This window comes from Bubalus bubalis, chromosome 21 (genome assembly GCF_019923935.1).
Source record: "Bubalus bubalis isolate 160015118507 breed Murrah chromosome 21, NDDB_SH_1, whole genome shotgun sequence".
NCBI lineage: Eukaryota > Metazoa > Chordata > Mammalia > Artiodactyla > Bovidae > Bubalus > Bubalus bubalis.
In genome coordinates this window covers 22993356-23019229 of record NC_059177.1, presented here as the reverse complement: position 1 = coordinate 23019229, position 25874 = coordinate 22993356, and the positions used below count along the sequence as shown (strand labels likewise).

General features: G+C 43.2%; 1 protein-coding gene and 1 long non-coding RNA gene across 2 annotated transcripts in view; one reads left to right on the top strand and one right to left on the bottom strand.

Annotated features, from left to right (window-relative positions):
* Nucleotides 1–25874, bottom strand: part of CRBN (cereblon) — a 405868-nt gene that overhangs the window by 62918 nt on the left and 317076 nt on the right. The gene's annotated exons all lie outside the window — the stretch shown is intronic.
* Nucleotides 1432–2393, top strand: LOC112581132. The gene is made up of 2 exons (XR_003105571.2): nucleotides 1432–1815; nucleotides 2299–2393. It is a non-coding gene; the product is annotated as an uncharacterized LOC112581132 (long non-coding RNA).

The following is a 25874-nucleotide window of genomic DNA, read 5'->3' as shown; positions in this document are numbered from 1 at the left end:
TCTCTCCTGTGGTTTGTGGCACAACAGGAGGAGTGAGTCTTGTGAAACACAGCTCACCTCGTGGCAGGCTCCTGCTCAGTGCCCCTCATCTCACTCAGGGAAACACAAACTTCTAACCGCGACACATCACACGTGGCCGGGCTGTTCCCTCCCTGCCTGCTGCATCCCTGCTGCTTCCTCGCCTCACTCTGCTCTCAGCACACCTCCCCTGTGCTGATCCTGGGGAATAGTCAACACACTTCTGCCTCAGGACCTTTGCACTTCCAGCCCCTGGGCCTGTATCACTCTTTCCGGCATGTTTCCTCCTTCCCTCCTTCCAATCTTTGCTCAAGAATGCCCTCATCCTGCAGGCCTTCCTGGATACCTTTATGTAAAACAACAGACTTCCCCTCTCCCTGTCTGGGCTTTGTTCATCTTCATCAGAGCACAGGTAACCACCTGACATATATATATAATAGCTTATTTCAGTAAGCTTTGGGAAAGCAGAGACTGTTTTGTTAACTGTTTTATCTCCATATTTCGAAACATCCTATGTGCTTTGTGAATGTCATGAATATACAAATGAATACAACTGGTCTAGAGATTAACTTAAAGCCCATAATACCTGTGAAGTGCAGTGTGAGAATGAGCACACAGTAGGACATAAAACCATTTCTATGATCTCATATCTGTATGCTATGTTCACGGTCCTTGAAATAACAGAGGCCGACGTGGGAGAATTGGAGCAAGGCCCCTTTCGAAGCCCTTGACACCACATGTCATGAACACGTCTCTGAAGCTGGCCAGCCTGGCCCTGAGCTCCGAATAGCTGGCCTTTGGGGAGAAGAACCCTGGAGTGCCCTCCTGCCCCCAGTGACATTCAGCCTCCACCTTCCCTAGCAAGACCTCTCCGGCCACAAGTCTGGAGAAATCTCAGGCAGACACAGCACCAGGAAGAAGATTATTAAATTCCAACTCGATGGCCGAAAATAGACAGAAATCCCCCAAGTCTACCTGGTTGAGACAACAGGCAGAGCAGCTGCAGCCCGTAGGTGAGGGCAGACCCGGATTTGTGAGCAGGCATCATGGTGAGAATTACCACCAGGGAGGCTGGGGCTGGCTGCACCCAGGGGCGATGGTGAAGTCATCATTCTAGAGCCCACGGCCTCAGAAAGTCTAACTCTCTCCCCCCTCCATCCAGGACAACTGTGTAACTCCAGCGGCCCTGGTTTGCACACATTCTGAGATTCCATCAGAGCTGTGCACAGAAAGAGCAAGGGGTCTAAGCAGCAGCTTCAGAGAGTCTATTATATGTCCCCGCACACAGAGCACCTATTGCACATTCTCTGATGACCGCACAGGGATCCTGTTAACACAGAGCAGCTTTATGCTAGCAGCGACCCCACGGAGGAGCTGGAGGAGCCATTTACTAGCTGGCAGCAGCCACCACTGAGGGAAAACCGTGATCACGTGCCTCCGATTGGCTTTTCCCTCTCCCCAGCGCACCCTCGGGGCGGGGCCGGGGCGTCTTTGGTCTGTATCTGTGTCCTCACATCGCCTCGTCTCTCTGACTCCCACCCTTCTCCCCTCTTGTCACCTTTCCCTTTCTCCCTGCCTCGGTCATCAGCGGTGTCTCTAACACTAACTGGGCCCTGCATGGGCACCGGCACTGTGATGCAGACGGCCAGGACCCGCCCCCTGAGCTCACGGAGGTGCTGCCCCGCTGCTGAGTTTGCCCCTCCCAGGGAACAGAGGAGGGAGCAGGAGCGCTAAAGGGGAGTCGGGAAGCTTTCTGCAAAGGCGAGTGAAGGAAGGATTCAGACGTAAAGACATGGGGTGAGAAGAGCCTTTGAGCTGGAAGGGAGGTCACCGCTAGCGGCCAGAGAGGATTTAGATTTATCTTTGTCTAATAGCTAACATTTCTGGTATGCCGACCTTATGTCAAACATGACATTAAGTCCACGACATAGATTCTTTCATTTAATCTTCATTTAAGCCTAAGAGGAATGAGCCCCTTTACAGAGAGAGACTGAGGCTAAGAGAAAAGGAGTAATCTCATTCAAAACCCCATGGAGACAAATTCTAATTTCTAGAATTAGAAATTAAACCCAGACCCATACCCCTGGGTCTTACTACCTTCTGAGTGGAGTATAAGGAAATCTGTTTAAAACACAGATGCAAAAGCCAGATGGTGAAGGAACTTGGATGCCAGAAGGAGTTTCAAATTTCCTTGGACAGTAATGGTTAGAAGCGGAGAAGGGTCTGAAAAGGGTTGAACAAAGCATTAATAAGCTCCCTCCTTTAACCTCTGTCTTACAGCCCTGTAACTACGCAAACAACACAAATTATTCTCCCTCATCCCAGCTAACCATCTCCTGTACCTTCCTTCATTCTACAGATCACTCAAGATAAAGGTAATTTTTATCACAGCTGTTTCATCTCTATTTCACCCTCCTTCCAGGTGTCTTTATACTGTTTGATATTATTGCATGGTATTTTAATACAGCTAGTTGCAACAGGATCCTAGAAATATGTATTAAATCAGTGTTGGTCACAGCAGACCTTTAGGTAGTGGCTTTTTTCCTAGTGCATTACTTAGTAATAACAAAACTTTCTGGCCCAGAAATTGTGAGCTAATTATTATGTACATAGTCAAATGGTAAGCACATTCCCAAACTGGGATTTTAAGCTTTTTCAGAAGAGTCCCCAGGAATTTCATTTTCTTTAAAAATGTGCTCATTACTTATTCATTAAGCAGATTTTTCTTGAAGTAGATAATATAATCTCGAGTATAAGTTTCATTACCTTTCCTCAAGGTTAACAGATGAGGTCAGATATAAACATGCCAAAGAGCTTTTACCTCTCTTGTACGGCTATTACCTGGATGGTTACTGACTGCATTTTAAAATATTCCACTAGAGCTTTGATTAGGGTCTTGACTGCTAAGTTCCTCACAGTAGCTCCCAAAGCAGAATGTTAAATAAATGACCAGACTGTCTCTTGGGAACTGGGATCTGCTATCAACACTTTCACAAATTTATAAATTTCTTTACTTAAGAAGAGAAAAAATAACAGCTGAGAAAGAAGAGAAGCTAAAGGCAAAGGAGAAAAGGAAAGCTATACCGATTTGAATGCAGAGTTCCAAAGAATAGCAAGGAGAGATAAGAAAGCCGGCCTCAGTGATCAATACAAAGAAATAGAGGAAAACAATAGAATGGGAAAGACTAGAGCTCTCTTCAAGAAATCAGTCCTGAATATTCATTGGAAGGACTGATGCTGAAGCTGAAACTCCAATACTTTGGCCACCTGATATGAAAAACTGACTCACTGGAAAAGACCCTGATGCTGGGAAAGACTGAAGGCAGGAGGAGAAGGGGACGACAGAGGATAAGATGGTTGGGTGGCATCACCGACTCAATGGACATTAGTTTGAGCAAGCTCTGTGAGTTGGTGATGGACAGGGAAGCCTGGTGTGCTGCAGTCCATGGGGTCGCAAAGAGTCGGACAAGACTGAGCGACTGAACTCAACTGTTTGAACTGAAGAACAGAAAAGAGGCATTAGCCTACTCTTAGCAAGGCAAACAGCCAAGAATATATGTGGGGAAAAGACAGTTTATTCAACAAGTGGTACTGAGAAAATGCAACAGCCACATGCGTAAGAATGAACATGAACCCCTATCTTACACTGTACAAAACAACTAAATCAAAATGGATTAAACATGTGAATGTAAAACCTGAAACTGAAACTTCTGGAACAAAAAATGGACAGAAAGCTCTCTGACCAGTCTTAGATCTGAATCCAAAGGCAACGGCAGGACTTCGCTGGTGGCACAGTGGATAAAAATCTGCCAGCCAGTGCAGGGGACGTGAGTTCAATCCCTGATCCAGGAAGATCTCACATGCCATGGAGCAGCTAAGCCTGTGCGCCAAGACTACTGAAGTCTGTAAGCCTAGAGCCCACGCTCTGCAACAAGGTGAAGCCCGCACTTGTCTCAACTACAGAAAGCCCGCCTGCATGCAGCAAGGAAGCCCCAGTCCAGTCAAAAATAAATAAAAATTTTCTAAAAAGGGCAATGACAACAAAAGCTAAAATAAACTCACAAAACTGCATGAAGCTACAGAGCATTTGCACAACAAAGAAAACCATCAACAAATGAAAAGTCCACCTACTGCACTGGAGAAGATATCTGTTAATTTTATATCCAATAAGAAGATAAATCTCTGGTATATAAATAAATAACTTATGCAACTCAGTTAACAAAATGAAAAAAAAAAAAAAAAAAAAACCCCAAAAAGTCTCACTTTAAAATGGGCAGAGGATCTGAATACACATTTCTCCAAGGAAGAAAAACATTTGATCAACAGGTATATGTAATGCTCAATACCATTGGCCACTGGTAATGGTTTAGTCACTACACTATGTCACGTCCAACTCTTGTGACGCTATGGACTGTAGGCCGCCAGGCTTCTCTGTCCGTAGGATTCTCCAGGCAAGAATACAGGAGCGGGTTGCCATTTCCTTCTCCAGGGGATCTTCCTGACCCAGGGATTGAACCCTGGTCTCCTGTACTGCAGGCACGTTTTTTACCAACTGAGCTACCAGGGAAGCCCAAAACACTTGAGTATTAACAAATTAATTTCAACCTAAGTTTATAACCACTGGAAAAGGTCAGTTTTCATTCTAATCCCAAAGAAAGGCAATGACAAAGAATGCTCAAACTACCGCACAATTGCACTCATCTCACACGCTAGTAATGCTCAAAATTCTCCAAGCCAGGCTTCAACAGTACATGAACCATGAACTTCCAGATGTTCAAGCTGGATATAGAAAAAGCAGAGGAATCAGAGATCAAATTGCCACATCCGTTGGATCATCAAAAAAGCAAAAAGAGTTCAAGAAAAACATCTATTTCTGCTTTATTGACTATGCCAAAGCCTCTGACTGTGTGGATCACAACAAACTGTGGAAAATTCTTAAAGAGATGGGAATACCAGACCACCTGACCTGCCTCCTGAGAAATCTGTATGCAGGTCAGGAAGCAACAGTTAGAACTGGACATGGAACAACAGACTGGTTTCAAATTGGGAAAGGAGTACGTCAAGGCTGTATAGTGTCACCCTGCTTATTTAACTTATATGCAGAGTACATCATGAGAAATGCTGGGCTGGACGAAGCACAAGCTGGAATCAAGATTGCCAGGAGAAGTATCAATAACCTCAGATATGCAGATGACACTACCCTTATGGCAGAAAGTGAAGAGGAAATAAAGAGCCTCTTGATGAAAGTGAAAGAGGAGTGTGGAAAAAGTTGGCTTAAAACTCAACATTCAAAAAACTAAGACCACGGCATCCGGTCCCATCACTTCATGGCAAACAGATGGGGAAACATAGAAACAGAGACAGACTTTATTTTTTGGGCTCCAAAATAATTGCAGATGGTGACTGCAGTCATGAAATTAAAAGATACTTGCTCCTTGGGAGAAAAGCTATCACCAACCTAGACAGCATATTAAAAAGCAGAGACATTACTTTGTCAACAAAGGTCTGTCTACTCAAAGGTATGGTTATTCCAGTGGTCATGTATGGATGTGAGAGTTGGGCTATAAAGAAAGCTGAGCACCAAAAAATTTATGCTTTTGAACTGTGGTGTTGGAGAAGACTCTTGAGAGTCCCTTGGACTGCAAGGAGATCCAACCAGTCCATCCTAAAGGCAATCAGTCCTGAATAGTCATTGGAAGGACTGATGCTGAAGCTGAAACTCCAATACTTTGGCCACCTCATGCAAAGAACTGACTCCTCAGAAAAGACCCTGATGCTGGCAGAATTGAAGGTGGGAGGAGAAGGGGACGACAGTGGATGAGATGGCTGGATGGCATCACTGACTCAACGGACGTGAGTCTGAGTGAACTCCGGGAGTTGGTGAAGGACAGGGAGGCCTGGCGTGCTGCAGTCCATGGGGTTGCAAAGAGTTGGACACGACTGAGCGACTGAACTGAATAGCCTGGACTATGTGTAGTATGGGTGTAACACAGATGTTAAAGATAGCATTTCTGCCTAAAAGGTGCTCTGAACCTCACTGGGAAATGTAAAGCAAAATGACAATAAGATCGGCCTCACACCTCATAGACTCACTATCATGGCTATTAAAAGACAAGAGATAACTAGGGTTAGCCAGGAAGCAAAGGAAAAAACAATATTTTTGCACGGTTGGTGGGACTTCAAATTGGCGTAGCCAATATGGAAAACAGTAATAATGTTCCAAAACAATAAAAAACAAAAACACCATACAATCTAAAAATTCTTGTTCTGGGCACTTCTCTGAAGAAAAGTGAAACACGAATTAAAATAGAAACATGCACAGCAACATTCATCGCAGCAGTATTTCCTCTAGTCACAACATGGAAGCAACAAAAATGTCCATTGTTGGATAAAGGAAGTACATGTATGACTCAGTCATGAGAAAGAATGAAATAAAGCCATCTCCAGCAACATGGAAGGACCTGGCAATGATCATACTAAGTGCATGGAATCACACAAAGACATATCACTATGTTACTTATGGGCAGCATCTATGAATCAATAAGTATAAATGAGTTCATTTACAAAACAGAAACAGATGCACAGACTTACAAACAAAACAAACAAACAAACTTGTTTCTACCAACAGGGAAGCCTGGGGCGGTGAGAGGAATAATTTAGGAGGTTTGGATTAGCATATTCACAGCACGTACACAAGAGATAATTAACGAGGACCTACAGTATAGCACAGGGAGTCCTACTCAATGCTCTGTAATAACCTATCAGGGCAAAGAATCAGAAATATGTATGTGTGTGTATATATATATATATAAACACATGTATATGTATGTGCTTGTTTGTGTGTGTATATGTATGTGTGTGTATCAAAATAACTGAATCAGGTGGCCATACACCCAAAAAAGAGGACAGTGAAAATCAATGCTATTTCACTATAAAATAATAAATTAAAAAAGAAAAGAAAGAACAGAACTGCCAGTGGTATTCCCCTCAGGCCTGGGTGACCTGGGCTGCTGCTGCCTTCCTGGAGCCTGTCTGGCATGGGTCCGAAGGTTGGAGGCCTACAGAGCTAGGCAAAATGTGAGGGTGGGCCAGCAAATGACTGCCCCCTTGAAACTGGAGTACCTGGTCCACTATGGATGGGACCCCAGTCTCCATGTTCAGATGGTACCTCATAAATATCAACCAATCCTAGGAGACTCAAGAGACAATGGAACCACTGGGATAAAAGTGTTCTGAAAAGTCACCAGGTCTCAACTTCCAGAGGTGGGGTCCACACTGGGCCCCTCGTTGTCCCCCACCTAAGTACAAGAGGATCATCCACAACCCACTCTGGCCAGGGTTTGGGTTTTGTCTGCCAGATGCAGTGTAAGGGGGAAGAAGTAACGAGCCTGGCTCTGGCATATTCCATCTATCCCACAACCCAGCAACAGGAGTTGACTCTAGGGCTCAGGTTGCTGAAGGAACTGGAGTGGGGCATAAAGCAGTGCTGCCGCCTTGTGGACGTTCCCTGTAACTACAACTTGTAAAACCACCTACTGAAAGTCGCACAGTCATGCCCAGCTCTTTGCGACCCCATGGACTATACAGTCCGTGGAATTCTCCAGGCCAGAATACTGGAGTGGGTAGCCTTTCCCTTCTCCAGGGGATCTTCCCAACTCGCGGATAGAACCCAGGTCTCCTGCATTGCAGGCGGGATTCTTTACCAGCTGAGCTGCAAGGGAAGTCCACATCTAGGGGCACTTCAAATTCACAAGACCTGAGGGGTTGTAAAGGACACCTGCCCTCCAGCAATAAGAAGCCCATGGAAAGAGGAGCCTGGCAGGCTACAGTCCATGGCGTCGCAAAGAGTCGGACACAACTGAAGACACTTAGCATGCACACATGCACGATCAACAAAAGCAAGGAGGCTCCTTAAAAAATGAAACGGAACTACCACATGATCCAGTCATCTCATCTTAAACACGGATGCAGAGAGAAACTACAATTTGAAAGACACATGGATCCCAACGTTCACTGCGTCACAGTTTACATGAGCCAAGACATGGGAGCAACCAGAATGTACATCATCAGATAGATGGATAAAGAAGATGTGGTATATCTATACACACAATGGAGCATGACTCAGCCACAAAAATGAATGAAATAATGCCTTTTTCAGCAACATCAATGCACCTGGCAAGGATAAGAGCATAAGGTCAGAGAGACAAAGGCATATAACCTATGCTATCACTTACGGGTAGAATTTGTAAATCAAATTTGTATAAATGAATTCCTTTACAAAACAGAAACAGACCCCCAGAAATAGAAAGCAAACTCGCTTTTACAAAAGGACAAGGTGAGACAGTGGGAGGAATAGTTTATAAGATTTGGATTAACAAACAGTATCTATACACAATACAGAGTCAATGAGGACCAACAGCATAGCATTTGGAGCTCTATACTCAATAGACCGTAATAAGCAATCCAGAAAAATAATCAAAAGAAAGCTAGATAAATGTATAACAGAATCAGGTGGCTGTATCCCCCAAAGAGGACACTGAAAATCAATGCTATTGCAGAATTCAACAAAACTTAATTTTGAAAAGGAAGGAAAGAAATTTCAACAGGATTCCCCACATGTGTAGATAACCTGAGCTGCCGTCACATTGCTGGTGCATGTGAAGCCGTGGGTCCCAAGGCTGGAGTGGTGTGGAGCTAGGGAACTGGTGAGGCTGTGCCAGCAAAGGACGGGTCCCTGGACCTGGAGGGACCGGGCGACTGTGGATGGGCCCCAATCTCTAGATCCAGGTGGCACCTCATAGACAACAAGCAATCCTTGGGCACCGAAAAGAAGGTGGAGCCTCTGGGATAAAAGCTCTGAGAAGTCACCTGGTCTCCTCTCTCAGTGCTGAGGTTCCCACCTGCTGTCTCCCTCCTTGTCACTCCAAGTAAGTACCAGAGCACCGTCAAAACCCCAGTTTGGCTAGGACTTGGCATTTATCTGCCAACTTTAGTGTAATGGGTATAAAGTAATAAGCCTCCTCTGGCATATTCCATCTAGTCTACAACCCAAGACCAGGACCTAAGCTAGGGCTCCGGTAGCCAAAGGAACCAGAGCCGGGCATGAAGCAGTGCTGCCGCCTTGTGGACATTCCCTGTAACTACAAGTTGAAATCCACGGCCTAGGGGCACTTCAAATCGCCAAGACCTGAGGGGTTGTAAAGAACATCTGCCCTCCAGTGATGTCCTAGAGTAGGCAATGGAAAAGCAGTTTAAACCAGGGTGGATCTTGGAAAAAAACAATCTCAAAGTAGTTAAAAAACGCACTGTTTCTAAGTGTCTCTCCGTTACTCAGTCTTTTTTGGAAAGCACATGAAAAGATACTCCACATTGCTAATTATTCAAGAATTGCAAATTAAAACTAACACTACAACCAGGATTCACCTCACACCAGTCAGAATGGCCATCCTCAAAAAGCCTAGATGCCCTAAACGCAGGAGAGGGCACGGAGAAAAGGGAACCCTTCTGCCCTGTTTAGGACTTCCCTGGTGGCTCAGATGGGAAAGCATCTGCCTACAATGCGGGAGACCTGGGTAATGAAATTGCTCACAGCCATGATGGAGCACAGCACGGGTGGCCCCTTAAAACACTGAAAATAGAGCTACCACGTGATCTCGTCATCTCACTCATGAACCTCACTGCAGAGAGAATCCGTGATTTGAAAAGACACACACACCCAATGTTCTCTGCACCGTGGCTTATGCTAGCCTAGACCTAGGAGCAACCCAAATGTGCATCATCAGACTGTCGGATAAAGAAGAGGCGATTATCTACATACACAACGCAGTATGACTCAGCCCAGAAAAGTGATGAATAATGCCTTTTCCAGCACATGGATGCACCTGGTGGGGATCACAGTAAGTGCATGAAGTCAGATAGGTCAAGACATAAGACTTATGATATCATATGGGTTCAGTTCAGTTCAGTCGCTCAGTTGTGTCCGACTCTTTTGTGACCCCATGAATCGCAGCACGCCAGGCCTCCCTGTCCATCACCAACTCCCAGAGTTCACTCAGACTCATGTCCATCGAGTCAGTGATGCCATCCAGCCATCTCATCCTCTGTCATCCCCTTCTCCTCCTGCCCCCAATCCCTCCCAGCATCAGAGTCTTTTCCAATGAGTCAACTCTTTGCATGAGGTGGCCAAAGTACTGGAGTCTCATCTTTAGTGTCATTACTTCCAAAGAACACCCAGGGCTGATCTCCTTCAGAATGGACTGGTTGGATCTCCTTGCAGTCCAAGGGACTCTCAAGAGTCTTCTTCAACACCACAGTTCAAAAGCATCAATTCTTTGGCGCTCAGCCTTCTTCACAGTCCAACTCTCACATCCATACATGACCACAGGAAAAACCATAGCCTTGACTAGGCAGACCTTTGTTGGCAAAGTGATGTCTCTGCTTTTCAATATGCTATCTAGGTTGGTCATAACTTTTCTTCCAAGGAGTAAGCATCTTTCTATAAATCAAATAGGTATAAATGAACTCATTGACAAAAGAAAAACAGACTCATAGACTTAGAAAACAAGGCTTTTTTTTTTTCTTAGTGAAAGGACAATGTGGGATGGTGGGAGGAATAGTTTAGAAGGTTCGGATTAACATATACACAGTATATACACACAATACGTAATCAAAGAGGATAGAATGTGCAGCACAGAGAATCCTACTCAACAATCGGTAGTAAGCCATCTGGAAAAAGAACCATAAAAAGAACTGATAAATGTATATGTATAATTGAATCAGGTAGCCATACACCCAGAACAAAGAGGACAGTGAAAATCAATGCTATTCCAGTATACAATAAAAATTAAATTTAAAAAGAAAGGAAAAGCAAAGAAATTCCAATGGCGTTCCCCAAAGGCGTAGGTGACCTAGGCTGCCGTCACATTGCTGGTACATGTGAAGCCGTGGGTCCCAAGGCTGGAGTGGTGTGGAGCTAGGGAACTGGTGAGGGTGTGCAGCAAAGGGTCCTCCTGCATCCTGGAGGACCCAGGCCACTGTGGATGGGCCCCGATCTCTAAGCACAGGTGGTACTTCATAGATGACAACTGATCCTCGGGCACTCAAAAGAAGGTGGAGCCTCTGGGATAAAAGCTCTGAAAAGTCGCCTGGTCTGCTACTTGCCCAGTGCTGAGGTTCCCACCCATTGTCTCCTTCCTCCTTGTCGCCCCAGCTAAGCACTATAGTACCGTCAGCATCCCAGTTTGGCCAGGGCTTGGGATTTGTCTTTGGGGTGCAGAGTTAGGGGAAAGAAGTAACTAGACACCAGCTCCAGCACATTACACTTTATGCTACAAGTCAGGAGCAGGACTTACTCTGGGGCTCAGGTTACCTGAGGAACCTGAGTGGGGCATAAGGCAGTGCTGCCGACTTGTGGACGTTTTCTGTAACAACACCTTGAAAACCTCTGCGGAAGGGCACTTCAAATTCACATGGAACCTGGGTTCTAGAGACACCTGCCCTCAAGCAATCTCCTAGGGTGGGTAATCAAAAAGCAATTTAACCTGGGTGAATCAAGAGTACAGTCTCAACAGATAGGCTCTTAGTCTCTGTTTCCCTCTCAATCTCTCTTTTTTTGGAAGGCATTTGAAAAGATGCTCCTCATTTGTATTTATCGAAGAATCTCAAATTAAAATTACAATGAGGTATCCCTAGGCCATTCATAAGGGGCATCCTCAGAAGCCCTAGAAGCTGTGAATATGGGAGAGGGTTTGGAGAGAAGGGGACCGTCCTTTTCTGTTTCTGGGAATGGAAGCTGGTAACAGCCAGCATGGAGGTTCCTTACTACACTAAAAACAAAGCTATCACACAATCCACCCATCTCATTCCTGAGTCTGGCTGTAGAGAGAAACCACAGATCAAAACTGCACATGCACCCAACGTCCACTGTGGCCCTATTTACCCTCCCAAGACATGGAAACAGCCATAGGGTTCACTGTCGGATGGATGGATAGATTGGTAATCGCTATCATGAGACTCTCCCTTGACTTCACTCATAAAAATAAGCATGGAATGGCTTTAAATAAGGTCAAAAGTTGAACTGCTCATACTTACCAAGCATTTATTTTCACTGAGGCATCTAGATAAGAACATTTACAATTATTCCTTTTTATTTTCCCTTCTGTTCTTCCTATTTCTTTCTTCCCGAAAATGTTTAGCACCAACTATGTGCAAGCATTACACCAGATGCTTGGGAAGCAATAATCAGTAAGAAGTGCCCCCTCCTCTCAAGTCATGGTCTACACTGGAAGCCAAACAAGAGGTCATTCATTCATACAGTCTCCAAACCATTATGCATGCCCTGCACAGCAATGGCCCTGAAACACTCAGTTACCCAGAGATGTAGGTGAATGCTGAGGTGACCTGGGTCAAAATACAAGGATAGTGAATGGCCATGTTCTCAATTTCCTCTACCTGCATATTACATGTAAATAATGATAATAAGCTTTTGTAGACAAACAGAAACAGAAAATGTGGTATATTTATATACACATACACAACAAAGGTCCGTCTAGTCAAGGCTATGGTTTTTCCTGTGGTCACGTATGGATGTGAGAGTTGGACTGTGAAGAAGGCTGAGCACTGAAGAATTGATGCTTTTGAACTGTGGTGTTGGAGAAGACTCTTGAGAGTCCCTTGGACTGCAAGGAGATCCAACGAGTCCATTCTGAAGGAGATCAGCCCTGGGATTTCTTTGGAAGGAATGATGCTAAAGCTGAAACTTTGGCCACCTCATGCGAAGAGTTGACTCATTGGAAAAGACTCTGATGCTGGGAGGGATTGGGGGCAGGAGGAGAAGGGGACGACAGAGGATGAGGTGGCTGGATGGCATCACTGACTCAATGGACATGGGTCTGAGTGAACTCCGGGAGTTGGTGATGGACAGGGAGGCCTGGCGTGCTGCGATTCATGGGTTCGCAAAGAGTCGTACACGACTGAGCGACTGATCTGATCTGATACACACACACACAATGGAGTGTGACTCAGCCATATAGAAGAATGAAATAATGCCTTTTCCAGCAACATAGATGGCATGGTGATAATCACAGTAAATGAGTGAAGTCAGACAGAGAAGGACAAGTAGCCTATGATATCACTTATGGGTTGAATCTAAAAATCAAATTGATACAAATGAACTCACTTACAAAGCAGAAGCAGATTCACAGACATAGAAAACTAACTTCTGTTTACCAAATGGGAATGGTGGGGCGGGGTAGAAGGAGGGAGGGAGAAATTAGACCATTAGGGAGTTAGACCATAAAGAAGGCTGGGGTCCGAAGAATTGATGCTTTCAAACTGTGGTGCTGGAGAAGACTCTTGAGAGTCCCTTGGACTGCAAGGAGATCAAACCAGTCAGTCCTAAAGGAAATCAACCCTGGATATTCATTGGAAGGACTGATGCTTACACTAATACTTTGGCCACCTGATGCAAAGAGCTGGCTCATTGGAAAAGACCCTGAAGCTGGGAAAGACTGAGGGCAGGAGAACAAGGGGGCAACAGAGGATGAGATGGTGGGATGGCATCATCAGCTCAATGGACATGAGTTTGCGCAAACTCCAGGAGAGAGTGAAGGACAGGGAAGCTTGGCATGCTGCAGTCTATGGGGTCACAAAGAGTTGGACATGACTTAGCGACTGATGGGGATGTAATTACAGACAGCACGGCGACTGCAGTCGGTAATACTGTATTCTAAATTCGAAAGTAAACATTTTCTAACTTCATATGGTGATTGACTGGTAATCAGACTTACTGTGGTAATACTTTTACTAAGTATACAAAAGTCCAATGATTATATTGTATATCTAATACAACATTGTATGTCAATTATAGTTCAGTTAAGAAAAAGGTAAGCAAGCAAATGTTTCCATTTAAGTTGAAATCAGTTTAAGATAGCACAAGTCCTCTTTACGATCATCTTATAAAAAGTGGAGGGAAGGAAGTAAAAAAAAAAAAGTGTAAAGGAAGTAAAAAAAAAAAAAAAAGTGAAATCCAGGTTAGGCCTTCTCATCCTCTTCTGATGTAAATTTCTGGTAGAAATCAAACTTGCCTGGAAAAGGAATGGGACTGGGCATAAAAAATCTAATAGTCATATATCCAGTATCCAAAAAAACTTTCGGTTTTAAGATCTGCAGTATACATTTTCAAACACTGGTGGAGTCTCTCCAGGGACAAGCCTCCTTGGTCCGTAAAGCACACACCTACTTTTCCTCTGCGCTGATTTCATGTGTTGATTCATACTTTGCATGCCCACAACATGAACACTGTGATGTTTAATTTTATCTGTCTACTTGACTGGGCCACAGGATGCCCAGAGTTGGTTAAACACAATTTCTGTGTGTGTCTGTGAGGGCGTCCCGGTGAGATTAGCATTTGAATCGATGTCCTGAGTAAACCATATGGCTTGCCCCACTGTGGGGGGCGGGGGCAGGGGGCAATCTGTTAAGGGACTGAATAGAACAAAAAGGCAGAAGAAGTTTGAATTAGCTCTGCCTGACTGCCTGAGCTGTAACATTAATCTTCTCCTGCCCTTCATGCTCCCAATTCTCAAGTCTTCAGAGCTGGACTGGAAAATACACCACTGGTCCCCACCTCTCGGTCAGCGCCAGGTTTCCTGGCTCTCCACCTTACAGATGGCAGCCTCCATAATCACAGGAACTGCCTACGTACATATAGACATATGCATATATGTATGCACATGTACGTGGTGCTAGTGGTAAAGAACTCGCCTGCCAACGCGTGAGACTTAAGAGATGCAGGTTCGATCCTGGGGATGGGAGCATCCCCTGGAGGAGGATATGGCAACCCACTCCAGTATTGTTGCCTAGAGAATCCACGGAGAGAGGAGCCTGAAGGGCTGCAGTCCACAGGGTTCCAGAGTCCGACACAACTGATGCGACTTAGCACGCATGCATATGTATGTGTGTGTATGTGTGTATATATATACATATATATAGTAAAGATACTGCTTCCCTTGAGAACCGTAATACAAACTTTAGAAAATGTGGAACAATAGGTTACATCACAGAATGCCAACTCAAGTGTCGACGGGAGTCCTGGGGGAAACAACTGAGGGTAAGAAGGCTCCCTCCCATTTTTGGTGAGACATCCAGCTCTCTCTGCCTTTTTCATTCTCCCTCATTCTCCAGGGATGCAGATAGATGAAGTAGTTCATCTCAGCTCCAATGGAAGAAAATACAAACAGAAAATAAAAATAGAATACGAATACAAAATAGAAATACAAATTTCTATTTCGTGCAAATACAAAATAGAAACTGACGCTTTGACTCAACAGAGGCCGTAGGACTTGACGGTACTGCAGCATGCTGCAAACCGGCTGTTCTGTAAACAGAGGCCAGTTGTTACCAAGCCTTGGCTGACTGGTGCAGATGGCAAAGTGATACTTCAAGATTTGCCCTTTTTAAAAAGAGGAACAGGACATCTGGATTTATGCAAACAATCCAGTTTTTGAAGCTGGCCACTAATACAATTTTTTTTTTTAATGACATACATATAGGGATAAACACGTTTGGGCCACCTCTGGCTCATAGATCACTAGCTGTAGACGCCTAGGCTAAATGGAATGCGGGTGGAAGCGGGGAGAAAAACAAGCCTGTAAGAACATGGTCACTTCATCGTCCTCAGAGGCTGAGAAAAGCAGATGCATTCATATGACTTCTTATGAGAAGACAAGAGAACTTGTCAAATCAGGACCATATTCAATTCAAGGTAATTGAAAAGATTATCGTAATGATGTGGTGGTAATATGAATTAATTGCATAGTGATCCATCACAGATTACAGTAAGTGAAGGAGAAAATTAAAATAAACACTGAGCTGGCATAGATTTTTCAGGAGGAGCAGAGAAAGACTAACCCAGAGAAAGTGGTAGATAAGAAAGAATTCCTATTCTCTTATCCATTTACTGAAAACATACAGGGACTGAAAAAAATGGGAAAAATAGTTATTATTCTCACATGAACAAACAATTTCAAATTCAGAAGCACCATCAAAGTGTCTTCAAAAGAATGATCCTTTTGTTGAATTATTGCATTGGCCTATGGTAATTTTTCTGCTTTGTTAAAATGTTCTGTATAATTTGTAACCTTGGGACAGGTGACATTATCATTCAGTCTTATTTTCTTTATTTGAAAAAGGGTGTTGAACTTGATAGCTTCTGAAAGTTCTTTCAACTTCACTATTTTAGGAAATTCTATTACAAAAGGTGATAGTTGTCCAAGGATAATTGGTACTGTCAAAAGCTCATTCAAAATGAATGCAATTAAAATGTGAACCAAAAATCCGCAGCAAATAGTGAAATATTTGATTGGAATGATATGAAAAATGAAATCAAAATTGCAAAATTTTTTGCAATGTTAACAACTTTTAAATTATAAATGCAGCTATGTATAAAATGTCAGAATGAACACAACTGGAACCAAACATTGATTATTTGGGGGTGAGAATAATTTTTTTCTGACCAATTTGAATGGTAGAGTGAAACAATACCCTTTATTTCATGTTTGACTTTCACAGTGTGATAATCAAGAGAGTCACTTCTGTAAAAGTGTTTGAAGGTTTCATCAGTTTTCCCAGGGGTCTCTCTTTATCTTTGATATTTAAATCTTTCTGTTCTGAAGCATTTATCTTGTAATCATTCTTGTCGATTTTCTCTTAATTGCTAGCTGTCTAACTCTCCTAGATCCTTATGTGTCAATGGCATTGTGTTCAATTAGAAGAGCTTTCCTTCTCTTTCATAGGCTTTCTGAAATCCCACATTTTGGAGACAAGATTTGTCGAACTTTATTTTGTAATTGCTTTGTACTGCTGAAACAAAGAATTGACAAATACTCAGTCAATAAGGTACCACCCAACATGGACAAATAGTCTCTGTTTGGGGATGGGACTAACTTTACAAAGGGTTAATTATCAGTAAATATTTTTGTACTTACAAGATTCCTCACCCTCAAGTAATTTTAGGATAAAAAGTGAGCAATTAAGTATTTCTTTCATTCTTTTCAGAAAATGAATTTATAGCCTTTTACATGATTCTCTTCCATTTTAGTGAATGAAACTAGTATTTTTCACTGAACACAGGATGTCATTATAGAAAAATTCTGATTTTTTTCTTTATCTCCTCAGTGATAGAAATCATAAATGAACCAATTGTTATTCTCTGAAGTTTATATTGAGGAGAAATAGACAAGAAAACGAGCTCATGTAATGAGTCTAAAAATCCAATTTCTGGGTATGGACCAAGGTGGGTGCAGTTTCAGACCAGGCTCCTATGCATTCTTAAATAATAGAAACTGAGGTTTAGAATGCTAACATGACACCTGTTTGATTGCATGCTGTGAATTATATGTCATTATAAGTTTTAAAAAGTAAAATACAGATTACAAGTAAAAGGGTAAAAAATAAGCCAAAAGATAAAAATTGTCAGAAAATCTGCAAAGAAATCGTCCAAACAGCCGAATTAAAAACTATCACATCCCTTTGATCAGAACCACCCACGTGAGGTTTCTTTTTGAAGTTGAAATGATTAAAAAATAGTTAGCAATGTTCTAACTGGCATGTCTAAGTACAACATGACCGGGGCAAACTGCAGCTCTCTGCTGGGCCACCCTCTGAATTAACGGTTCAAATCAGGACACTTTATAATGAAATAGTATGTTCAGACAAAGGAGAAAATTGCAGCCAAAGGTCAAATCACCCAACAAGAATGGTCAACCATAAGGTGATACGTCAACTTTATCAAACAGAACTTGCCCTTCAGATCAGGTAGGTGCAGCAGCCGAATCACGTGCAGGCAGCACAGAGCAGGGTTTCTCCCCCTCACACGACGAGGAAATGTGGTGAGCACTCCCGTGCACGGGAGGACGATGAGCAACATTCCTGCTCTCTACCCACTAGATGCCAGGAGCACAACACCCATCTCCATCCTGCAGACTGCAGCAACCAAATGTGTCCACACAGCCAAATGTTCCCAGGGGCCACAGCTGCTCTTGATGGAAAACCACTGGAGCCGTGGCTCTTATTTGATGGTGGTAGGACTCACCGTGTTTACAGTGACTTCTCTTTAAAAAAAAACAAAAAGTGAAAGTGAAAGTTGCTCAGTCCTGTCTGACTCTTTGAGACCCCATGGACTGTAGAGTCCATGGAATTCTCCAAGCCAGAATACTGGCGTGGGTAGCCACTTCCTTCTCCAGGGGATCTTCCCAACCCAGGAATCAAACCCAGTTTCTCTGGCATTGCAGGTGGATTCTTTACTGTCTGAGCCAGTACAGGGCAGATTCTTTACTCCCTGAGCCAACAGGAAAGCCCAGCTTCCTGTCTGGTGTCTCTATTGTACCTCACTGGATAATGTCTCAACTTTTGGTCCAGAATATGCCACATTTAGGTTTCTGAGCATTGTTGTTGGGACCATTTTTGATCATTTTTAAGCCACCTGTACTATTACTCAGTAATATTTCTTAAAGCTATTTTTCTTCTTTGCAGATAGAACCATTCTAGATGCTTCAGAGGGTAGTGAATTCATTTACTACAAACAGTAGATACCTCTGTACATCAGAGCTTTTGATGCTTCCAGGAATCTCAGCTGGGAAAAGCTGAACCTAATCTAAAACCTGGCAGCCACCCCACTCAGCTCCATCTCCCTAACTCCTCCAATCAGCTGTCCTCTTAGCTCTATTTCTCACCCTGACTTCACATGGGCAGTTCAGTTCAGTTCAGTCGCTCAGTTGTGTCCGACTCCTTGCGACCCCATGAATCGCAGCACGCAGGCCTTCCTGTCCATCACCAACTCCCCGAGTTCACGCAGACTCACGTCCATAGAGTCAGTGAGCCTCACACAAACAGAGCTGAAGAAAGCTCTACTTCCCATTTTCCTGGTAGGAATCCCCTTCCTCCTCCTCCTATTTATTTATTTATAATTGGCATACAACATATTACTTTTAGGTGTACACTTTAAAGCTATTTTTAATGGCAATGCATTTATAATAAATGGAATAAATTTATTTAAAAAGGAAACATGTATCCCATTCCCATAAACAGAAGTGAAGCAATAACTAGAAATTAATTAAAAATACGTACAGAAAGCCAGAACAGCTATTAATTTCTAGCAAGATGGCACTGACAACAGGAATCTCATCAGCCTGAAGTCTGCCCTCTGGGGGATTAACAAGTGCTAGAGGAGTTGAGATGTGAACACCAGGCTGAGAGATTCCTTCCTCCTATGGTACAAAAAAAGGGAAGTGAGTACTTTTCTTACTATGTTAATCAATACTACCTGATATCAGGAACAACTTAAAATTATCGTCAAACAACCATCCCACACTCTGAAGAACATGTTCTTTGTCTATCTGTGGACTTAGCTGAAGGAGGTGTTCCTGAGGACAGGGTTTAACACAAGGTCATTGCCATGGACTTCAAACCTGGATGACCTGCCTAGTGACCTAGAAACACTGATAATTGTTCAGTTCAGTTCAGTCCAGTCGCTCAGTTGTGTCCGACGCTTTGTAACCCCATGAATCGCAGCACACCAGGCCTCCCTGTCCATCACCAACTCCCGGAGTTCACCCAAACTCACGTCCATCGAGTCAGTGATGCCATCCAGCCATCTCATCCTCTGTTGTCCCCTTATCCTCTTGCCCCCAATCCCACCCGGCATCAGAGTCTTTTCCAATGGGTCAGCTCTTCGCATGAGGTGGCCAAAGTATTGGAGTTTCAACTTTAGCATCAGTCCTTGCAAAGAACACCCAGGGCTGATCGCCTTCAGAATGGACTGGTTGGATCTCCTTGCAGTCCAAGGGACTCTCAAGAGTCTTCTCCAACACCACAGTTCAAAAGCATCAATTCTTCGGCGCTCAGCCTTCTTCACAGTCCAACTCTCACATCCATACATGACCACTGGAAAAACCATAGCCTTGACTAGATGGACCTTTGTTGGCAAAGTAATGTCTCTGTTTTGGAATATGCTATCTAGGTTGGTCATAACTTGCCTTCCAAGGAGTAAGCGTCTTTTAATTTCATGGCTGCAGTCACCATCTGCAGTGATCTTGGAGCCCAAAAAATAAAGTCTGACACTGTTTCCACTGTTTCCCCATCTATTTCCCATGATAATTTTACCTCCTCATAAAGTTGTCATTTGAGAGTTCCATGAGCTAATCGACATAGAGTAGCCAGCAAGCTTGGAATGTTGTAGGCACACAATGCTTTTGAAAAGTGCCAATTCTCAAAAACACAGCCTGTCTTTGATGTTGAGTCTCCAGGGCCAGTCAGTATCTTCTGGAAGTGAAAACTCTTTCCCTCCCCCCCTGCCCCTTCTGTCTCTCAAATTCTCTCTCTCTGAATTATCACAGTGTAGAACAGTCAGAGGAGAGCTCTGCCCTCAACATTTCTAATTTCTTCCTGGACTCAGGAGCTTTGTGAGGTCAGTCGGGGGCTTGCCTGCTAGATAGGCAAACAGCCCCTCTGGTAAGGTGCAGCGTCTCCTATCACCGTTGGCAAGCATCCTGCGTCTCCTGCATCGCAGACAGAGTCATTATCTCTTGAGCCACGTGGTAGTCACACGTAGAATCCTGCACCGAGGACATTCACCTTCATGGAGGGATGCGGCCAACCCTCATGCTGGGAGGCAGTGAGTGAATAAAACTGACAACCGCTGAAGCACTGTGCCAGACCCTCCTTGCTTAATCTTCTTAACTGTGAAGTTCCTATCATTCCCCCCAAAAAATGATGAACGGAAAGCTCAGGGAACTTGCCCAAGCTGTGATGTTTAGCAACTGGTAGATTTGAATCCACATCTGATCCTAACGGGCATGTTATACCTCATAGGTAGCAAACAGGCCTCTGTGGAATAGGAACAAATCTACTGAAAATGTTAACAGTCTGCATTTGCGCAGTATTTTAGGCCTTTCAAAAGATTTTCACAGCCAGTATTTCATTTGTATTTACAAACCCCCATTTCGCAGAAAAGCAACTCATTGATTCCAGAGGGTGACTAACACCTTACAGAGATTCACAGATATTAAGCTCATCCAGTTAACTTACTTTGGCAATAGGGGGTCATTCCAGTGTAAATGTGTGTTCTTTGGTCATTCCAAGCTTGAAGCTGCAGTGCCAAGGCTGGGAGAGGTTTTTATTTGTATCACTGTGTTTCATTTATTACTGATTTAATTCTCAAACTGAGACAAGCTCATCCGTTTCTAGTCTCAAAATTCCATGAAAGCCGAATTTTTTAAAAAATGTAGATGTCTCCTAAGTACACACGTTTCATCAAATATAATCTGTGATTTCCACCTGGTACTTTTCTCTTGGGCTGTGGACTAGTAAATATTTTCATGGCTATTTTAATACTACAGAAAATAATGGGTTCTAATATTCTGATTCAAATTATTCAGACATGCTGAAAAGATTACACAAGGCTTTACAATCCATACCCTATCCTGATGTTCTACATGAGTGTCTGGATTCTTTCTTTCCTCACCCACTGTTTTACTTTACCAAAATACTTGGTAACTTGGAGGCAACTTTGCTTTTAAGTTTTATTTTCCTATTGCCCAAACCTAGAGATAAAGCAATCTGATACACCAAATCGTACCTAAAACGAACCTTAAAAGTATGGAAGGAAAGTATGCCTCTAAAAGTAGCAGGGAAGTTTTGTGATGAGAAAAGAGAGGTGCTAGGAAACGTGCCTAGATGAGTCATTCCTCCTAAGACCTCCCTAGACTGAATGTGTCCTTTGAGGCCAATTCCCAGATTTCTAGTTTCTTTCTGCTTTTGATATCTGCTAATTGGCTACAAGGAGAAGGCAATGGCTCCCCACTCCAGTACTCTTGCCTGGGAAATCCCATGGACAGAGGAGCCTGGTGGGCTGCAGTCCATGGGGTCTCGAAGAGTCAGACACGACTGAGCAACTTCACTTTCACTTTTCACTTTCATGCATTGGAGAAGGAAATGGCAACCCACTCCAGTGTTCTTGCCTGGAGAATCCCAGGGACGGGGGAGCCTGGTGGGCTGCTGTCTATGGGTCACACAGAGTCAGACACGACTGAAGCGACTTAGCAGCAGCAGCAGCAATTGGCTACAGAAAAGCAAAATGGAAAGGTTTTCCTTCACTTAAAAAGCATTCCTTTTGGTCCTTCTCTGGCAGTCCAAAGGATTCTGTGCTTTCACTGCAAGGAGGATGGGTTAGATCCCTGGTCAGGGAACTAAGATCCCAAAAGCTGTGTGTCCAGGCCAAAAAATAGTATTCGTTTTATTTTTTTGAAAGTGTAAGTTTAAGAGAACTGCATCAGAGAGAGCTGTCTCAGAGGGAACAGTTCTTTGCATAGTCAGCATAACTTAGTTCACTGGTTCTGGGATTTCCACAGTCATTGTGAGTTCTTCCAGGAGACAGTCTGGCTTGGCCTCCAAGGCTCTCTGTCTAAGCCTAGTCAGGCTAAGTCACTAATGGTCAGGCACTCAGGCCTTCCCTACTCTTATCTATGGGTCTTTGGCAGACTCTAAAGTGGGAGCTTATCTTAGCTGTGTCTCGATTCCTTTTCAGTGTTTATTACCCTCTTGGACCCTCCTCTGTCCTCATTTCTAAACTGGATTATTACAATAGCTGGAGAATGTGACAGATGATGGTATAAATGGAGGAAACTCTTTTTTTTTTCTTTTTCCTCTTGGGCATCAGCCAATATTTCCCTTTGAGTTTGCTAAGGAGGGCAGGCATGTGAGTGTGATCTGGTCACTGGAAGGTGGGCAAAGGCAGGTCCTAATTCCAGGTCTTTACCAGATACAGGATGATTGGAGGTTTAGTCACTAAGTCATGTCTGACTCTTTTGTGACCCCCATGGACTGTAGCCTGCCAGGCTCCTGTGTCCATGGGATTCTCCAGGTAAGAATACTGGAGTGGGTTGCCATTTCCTTCTCCAGGGGATCTTCCAGACCCAGGGACTGAACCCAGTCTCCTATACTGCAGGGAGATTCTTTACTGACTGAGTTACCAGGGAAGCCTTGTTTCCCTGATTGACTGTTTGTAATTGGCAATGGGCTACTAGGAACTCGAGCCCAAGTTGATTAGAACAGCACCAAAATTAAGAGAAAGAAGGCTCTGAGTTAGAACTCTCCAATGAATGGAGTCCAGGAACTTTTAACTTATGGCTATTATGGTATATACTTGAAATTAACTTTGGGAGGCTGAATAATGCCCCCTCCCACCAAAGATGTCGATATCCTAAACCTTAGAACTTATGAGCTGCCTTACACAGGGACTTTGCAAATATGATTAAGAATCTTGAGATTATCCTGGATTATCTGGGTGGGCTCAATGTAATCATAAGAGGGAGGCAGAAAGATACTTGACCACAGGAGAGGAGTGTCAGTGTGAAACTTGACCAGGCATTATTGGTCAAGGAATGGAAGAAGGATCAGCCTACAAATTGGAAAAGACAAGGGATCAGATTCTCTCCTAGAGCCTCCGGAAGGAATGAGGCCTGCTTGGCGCCTTGATCTGAACTCAGTGAGACTGATTTTAGGTTTCTGATCTCTACAACTATAAGTTAATTTATGCAGTTTTCTGTGTCTAGATCTGTGGTAATTTGTTACAGCAACAGTAGGAAAGGAATACACAGGCCTTTTGATTTTCTCCCTCTGGTTCTCTTTTATATTGTTTGTATTGCTATCTAGGCCACTTTGGGTAGGTGAGACTGTCCTGTGAATGATAACAACGATAGGTAGTATGCACTGTGCCTTAACCGTGGGCAAGTGATTATCCCTACCATTTTCCAGTTCTTGTATCATTTAATCTTCAAAACAAGTCCAGGAGACAGATCAAATGATTAATTTCCTATCTCTGGAAATGAAGACAATTTTTAGAGAGATGAAGTAATTTACCTACAGTCACAGAGTTTTTTGCTGATATATGCACGTGGTGCAATACCACAGTTTATACTTTTAGCTGTGTAGAGTGTAGCTATGTAAGTATCTCCATATGTGTGATACACATGCTCTAGAAGCTCTGGGAAAACTTGATTTTAAAAAAACTGTTAGCATAAATAATATGATAGTAAAAACACCACTCTAAAACACTCCATTTAGAATATGTATTCACACTTTCCCAGGTAAAAAGGGCACATTTTATATTCATCTGTAGCTATGGCTTAAAGATTGACCAATAACTCAGGTCAGGTTGCAGCAGTTTTACCCCAGTGGCTCACTTCCTGTCATCAGATTGCACTATGTAAAATAAGTGCAATAAAAATTAATTTAAGTTTCCCTCATTGTATCATAATAGGTTATAATGAACTGAAATTATATACTTAATTTTTTGCATAGAATGTGTCAGGTCATATTCAATAATCTGACTTTATTCAATGAACTGTTTGGACTTACTCAGCTCTAGAAAATCATTTAGATGGTGGAGAGATGCTAAGGGACCATGGCAATTCTTATCTTTCTGAAACAGAGGCCTGCTGTGACTGTTCAGATTTTATTGGGCACTTCACTCCTCCCAGTCTGAGTGTCCTCATCCATAAAATGAGACACCTTCCTGTCTTATCTGTCCATTGGGGTTGCTGTGAGGCTGAAATAGATCACACGTGTGAAAACACTTGGAAAACAGAGGCCCTACTGAAACAAAAAAGGATTCTCATTAAACTTTGATTCTAACAGAATCCAACAGAAAGTCTAGAACACTTAGCTATTAAAATCTCAATGTTTCAAAAGAAGTTTTTAGGAAAAGAGAAACAGATACTGAAAACTCCTTAATTTCATGAAGTTTCAGTTTAAGAAGATGGAGCTTCTCTTTGTGCTGCTGGAAGCTTGAGAAGGAGAAGCAGCATAAAGCTGCCTAAGCTCTCCCTGAATCTTGACTTGCATTGTCCGGCTGATACTTGTCACGTGCTAGATTTCCAGGCCATACCCAGGCTTTGAGATAAGGAAAGGCCTGGATGATTATAAATACTTTAACACCCTAGCTATCTTCTCCTAAGATCAGTAGATACTCAAAGCATCTCACTGACGCCTTCAGGTCTGAACTCAATCAGAGGCCAGGCTTCTTCTTAGCTCCTCTGAGCCACTTTCCGGCATCTGCTGGTGGAGGGGGTGGAGAGATGATGGAATGACACGTGGAGGAAGCTACTGGCACTGAAGTGAAACACAGAGTTCTCACTGTGCCCCTAGCACCTGACATGAGACAAGACCGGGTACGTGTTTGTCAAATACCAAAGGAAGACAGAGCCACGATCAAGGCAGGTATAAAAAGCCAAACAGCGTGTAAGGCCATCACTGCAGGAGGAGGAAGAGAGGGAAGGAAGGAGAAATTGCTACTGTCTTACCCTTAGTATTTCTCATTCTCATGTCATGAATTAGCCAGTAAAAAAAAAAAAAAAAAAAAAAAAATCCATCAGAAGTACGCAATACCAAAGGTCATTCAAAGATCCGTGACACAACAAAGATGGAGATCTACCAGAAAGATGACCTCTTAATCCAAACTTGACAGAGTAAATCAGACTTTCTGAGTCCAAATCCTGACTCTATTACTTACAAACTGTGTGATTTTCATCAAATTCCTTATTTTCTTTGATTCAGTTTCTTTATTGGTAAGGTGAGATAATAAATCAATTCTACCTCAGAAGTTGTTGTAAATATAGAGTTAATATATATATATAAAAGCTTAGAACAGTGCCTAGAATTTATTATTGACTGTGGTAGGCTTATAATGGCTCCCAAAGGTATATCCACATCTGAATCCCTGTGTGAAATTAGCAGTTAATTTTATGGGTCAACTTAGCTGAAACATGGTGCCCAATATCTGGTTAAACATTATTCCAGAT